Source organism: Solanum tuberosum, unplaced genomic scaffold (assembly GCF_000226075.1).
Source record: "Solanum tuberosum cultivar DM 1-3 516 R44 unplaced genomic scaffold, SolTub_3.0 scf00134, whole genome shotgun sequence".
NCBI classification, from domain to species: Eukaryota; Viridiplantae; Streptophyta; class Magnoliopsida; order Solanales; family Solanaceae; genus Solanum; species Solanum tuberosum.
The window spans coordinates 1,338,927-1,344,376 of NW_006239062.1; positions in this window are offsets into that span (position 1 = coordinate 1,338,927).

A 5,450-nucleotide genomic window follows, 5' to 3' on the forward strand; every position below is an offset into this window, starting at 1 on the left:
ACCTTGTAGGATCAATTCCTTGGCGAATCCACAACCAAAATCGATCGTTCTTGGCAAATTTTGCTTTTCCTCTTCTCCTTTCTCTTGCGTTCTTTCTCCAAAACCCATAACACTATTTCTCAAAAGTGTAAACTAAACTAACTCAGTTTTGACCCCAACTATTTTATTAAAAACGGAATTAATTAATTGGGTGAGTAAAAGACCAAACTACCCTTCAAAAATCCGGATTGGGCATTTCCTTATTCAAACTGCCCAACTTCCAAAGGGCATAACTTACTCATACAAACTCGGAATCGCGCAAACTTGGCGGCGTTGGAAAGATCAATCCAAGATCTTTCCAACCATATCTGGAACTACACCTACGTCATCTTGATGTAGGAGTTATGGTCGTTTTAAGTTGACCAAAAACTCACTTTAACTTACTTAAATTTTTTCAAATTTCCTTATACTTTCCAAAAATAACTATTTCCAGTTTTTAAACTTCCTTCTAGTTCTTTCTAGTTGCGAGATGTTACAATATCTCCCCCTTGGGAACATTCATCCTCGAATGAGATTTACTTTTACTAAGCTAAGGGTGGTAACATCAAGTTCAAACATCCCAAGAGCAATTTCAAACAAAGAACATGCTCACTCATAATTTAGATAGTACTAAGAAGAAAATTAGTACCTTGGTCTGCATTTTCTTCGGTTTCAAAGAGATGTGGATATCTCTTCTTCATATCCTCTTCAGCTTCCCAAGTAGCTTCTTCAACACATTGGTTCCTCCAAAGGACTTTAACTGACACAACCTCCTTTTTTCTCAACTTGCAAACTTGGCGATCTAGAATCTGAACTGGAATCTCTTTATAAGATAAGTTATCCTTGATCTCAATACATTATCTCCCCCTTGTTCAAAAGCTAATACTTTTTGCTTATGAATATTTGCCTTCAATTCAAGCAAAATAGGGTATTGGTCTTGCTTGCCTTTTACTTCTGACACTAATGATGACTTAGCCCCATTCGTCACCACTATACCTCCTTCTGTGGAATCCATAAGTCTGACTCCCAGGCGTGCCATTGTGTGCACATCTTTTGCTAACTCTTTCCTTCCTTCTTCAACATGGGCGGTGCTACCCATAGACAACCTGTTTAAGGAATCAACAACAACATTAGCCTTACCTGGGTGGTAAAGAATACTCATGTCGTAGTCCTTGAGTAACTCTAACCACCTTCTCTGTTTGAGATTAAGCTCTTCTGAGTGAACATGTATTGAAGGCTCTTGTGATCGGTGAACACATCCACATGAACACCATACAAATAATGGCGCCATATCTTCAAAGTGAAAACTACAGCAGCCAACTTTAGATCATGGGTTACATAATTCTTCTCATGAACTTTCAACTGTCTGGAGGCATAAACTATAACTTTTCCATTCTGCATTAAGACACACCCCAAACCAACTCTAGATACATCACAATACACCACAAAACCTTGAGTACCTTCTGGTAAGGTCAAAACTGAGGCAGTAGTCAACCTCTTTTTCAATTCCTGAAAGTTTTTCTTACAAGCTTCAGACCATTGAAATTTCACCGTCTTCTGAGTCAACTTGGTTAAAGTTGACAAAATAGACGAGAACCCCTCTACAAACCTTCTATAATAGCCAGCTAAACCCAAGAAACTCCTAATATCAGTTGGAGATGTGGGTCTAGGCCAATTCTGCACTGTCTCAATTTTCTGAGTATCGACTTTAATTACCTCTCCAGACACAATATGGCCTAAGAATGCCACAGACTCAAGCCAAAACTCACACTTAGAGAACTTGGCATACAACTCCTTATCTTTCAAAGTCCGGAGAACTACTCTGAGATGGCTAGCATGATCTTCTTCATTCCTTGAATAAATTAGTATGTCATCAATGAAGACGATAACAAATATATCTAAATAAGGTTTGAAGACTCTATTCATAAGATCCATGAACGTTGTGGTGCATTGGTCAAACCAAAGGACATGACCAAAAACTCATAATGACCATATCTGGTTCTGAAAGCTGTCTTTGGAATATCACATTCCCTTACTCTTAATTGATGATAGCCTGATCTAAGGTCAAATTTCGAGAAACAGGAAGCACCCTGAAGTTGATCGAAAAGATCATCAATTCTCGAAAGAGGATACTTATTCTTGATGGTAACCTTGTTCAACTGACGGTAATCTATACACATCCTAAGGGAACCATCTTTCTTTCTCACAAACAAGACTGGAGCACCCCAAGGTGAGACACTTGGTCGAATGAAGCCCTTATCTAATAGATCCTTTAACTGCTCTTTCAACTCTGCTGGTGCCATTCTGTATGGCGGAATAGAGATAGGACGAGTATCTGCAATGATGTCTATACCGAAGTCTATTTCTCTCTTAGGAGGGACTCCGGGTAGGTCATTAGGAAAGACTTCTGGAAACTCTTTTACTATAGGGACTGACTGGATGAGAGGTATCTCAACACTTGAGTCATTAACTCGGACGAAGTGATAGCTACAACCCTTCGAAACTAACTTTCTTGCCTTAAGGTACGAAATGAAACGACCTTTAGGCACTGTTGAACTACTACTCCACTCTATGACTGGCTCATTAGGAATCTGAAACTTGACAACTCGAGTTCTACAATCTATTGATGCATAACAGGCATGAAGCCAGTCCATACCTAAAATGACATCGAAATCCACTATGTCTAACTTAACTAAATCAGTCATGGTGTCTTTGTGATTGATGGAAATGACACAATCATGATAGACTCACTCAGCTAGAATAGACTCCCCAATAGGTGTAGAAACACAGAAGGGTTCACAAAGTTTCTCAAGAATAACTTCAAACTTATTTGCAACATAAGGGGTTACAAAAGATAGACTTGCTCCTGGGTCTAGCAAAGCATAAACATCAAAAGTAAAGACTTTGATCATACTAATGACAACATTTGGAGAGTTCTCTTGCTCTTGGCGACTAGTGATTGCATAGAGGCAATTTGCTCTTCCGCCAGTACTGGAAGTAGCTCCTCTAGGTGCAGGTGGAGCAACTGATGAAGACTGGGTTTTATTGCCTGGATTTTCACTACCTTGCTTATTCTTAGGACACTCTTTCATGAAGTGTCCCTCTTGCCCACACTTGAAACAACCTGTCTGGCCATCACGACACCTACCTGAGTGGTTTCTACCACATACAGGATCCCAACTACCTCCTTGTGCCACACTACCTTGAGACTTTGCTGGTCTAGCTCTGAAGTTCTGTGAATTCTGGCCATTATACTCACCTTTGTTCTTAGGTGCACTAGCAGATGATGGTGCAGACCCTTTTTGCTTCTGAAAGGACAAACGATTCACACTACCCTTCTGCTGCCCAGACTCATTTCCTGTCTTCGCTTTCTTATTCTTGAACTCCTCTCTATCTCTAAGCTTCTCTTTTTCTACCTGCTGCACATAGACCATCAACCTCGAAATGTTCATGTCCCTAATAGACATTGATGCCCGACCCTCTTTGCTTGATAGACGGCCCAACCCAGCAACGAACAAGCTCATTCTACTTCTCATGTCCTTAACCATCTCCGAAGCATAACGGGATAGTTGGGTGAACTTCAACCCATATTCATGAACACTTAGAGAATCCTGCTTAAGTGTGAGGAACTCACATACCTTGGCCTCTTTCGGTTCTCGGGGAAAGAAACGCCCCAAGAAAGCTTCCTCAAAACAGGCCCAACTCGCAGGTGGTGTATCCTCAGCTCTACCCCTTTTCCACTGATCAAACCAGGTCCTAGCAACATTCTTCATCTGGTATGCAGCTAGCTCAACTCTCTTAGTATCAGCAACATGCATCACGTCGAATACCTTTTTAAGTTCCTCAATGAAGTTCTTTGGATCCTCAGTAGTGTTGGAACCAGTGAAACTTGGAGGATTCATCCTCAAGAACTCACGAATTCTTGAAGTTTCAGCCTCTTCTTGTCGAGCCCCTCTTTGCTGCCCAACCTGGTTAGTCACAGCTTGGCTCAACATCTGAATAGCCTCACGGAACTCCGCATTGGTGACTTCGCCTTGAGGTTGCACTTCAGGTGCATTGGGTAACTCTTGCTCTTCAACATTTCTCCTAGCTGGATGACCTCTGACTGCTCTTTGTGGAGGCATGATTATCTGAAAACACGCCAAAGCACGAATTAGAAGAAACTTTTTAGAGATCAAACTCTAACGCAAGAAAGAATATGAAAGAAGTGAGATAACTTCCTAAGTGTTGTAGCCTCCTAATTATAGATGTGGCGCGCTTCACACCGATAACTAGGACTCTACAGACACGGCTTCATAGACTCCCTAGGACTCTTGAACTCTGTGCTCTGATACCAAGTTTGTCACGCCCCGAGCCTGCACCCTGGGCGGGGCTAGCACTCGAAGACCATTTCTGGCCCCAATCGATCCCTTGGCCTGGCTTACTTAACTCAGCGGAAGACAATATTCATATCTATAATGATTAATGAACTTAACTGAACTTAATAATAAAATAACTGAGAACTGTTTTAAAGATTAAACATTCAACTTGGCCAAAAGTGGCAACTCAAGTCTTTAACAAAAGAATTATAATGCAAAGACTACTGAACTACTAACTGTCTATGAAGCCTCTAAAACAAAGAGGAATGTCGGGACAGGATCCCCGATCGTCCTAACATGTGAAAGATTAGAAAGCAAATAAAGAAGTCCTCCGGAATGCAATGAGGCTCACCAACAGACTCTGAATGCTTAAGCTGGATCAACAAGGCGCTGGATGCTGGTCCTGGTTACCTGCGTCTGCATCATAATAAGATGCAGGCCAACTGGCATCAGTACATTGAATGTACGAGTATGTGAGTTGGAATGCTAACAAACATAGGCTCGGAAGAGATTATGAAAAAAACACCTACCTGGCTCTTCTCAACTCATGGAGACTCAACTCAATATAAAACAGTAAAACACATGTGATATATATATATATAGCTTATAAAACAACTGAAAACAATCTTAGTTCGTTAAAGATAAAGCAATAACAAACTTAACTTTACTCATTTAGAAAAGTAATATAACTTCTATGGGAGATTCTCTAACCGACAACCATCCCTATGAGCCTAAGTGATGGTATAACGTTTTACCTCATGTTGCCAAGGACCGTCCTATACCTTGCCATCGGTATAGAACCAGAACTACTAAGTGGATCCACTAGTCTATGCTAAAAGGCACTAAGGAATCATCTAAAAAGTATGATCATTTTTTTGCCCATGATGGCTACATGGTTTAGAGGGGCTTCAGTTAATTTGAACTCGCGTCCCCATATCGGTGCTCAATACTACTACTCCCAAAATATACTTAGCTCATATGATTTAAAAATCAAAACTTCTTTCTTTTTTTTTGAGATAATTACTCAAACCTTTATCTTAAAAGCTCTCTTGGAAATCGGTGTTTCCTTTCTTG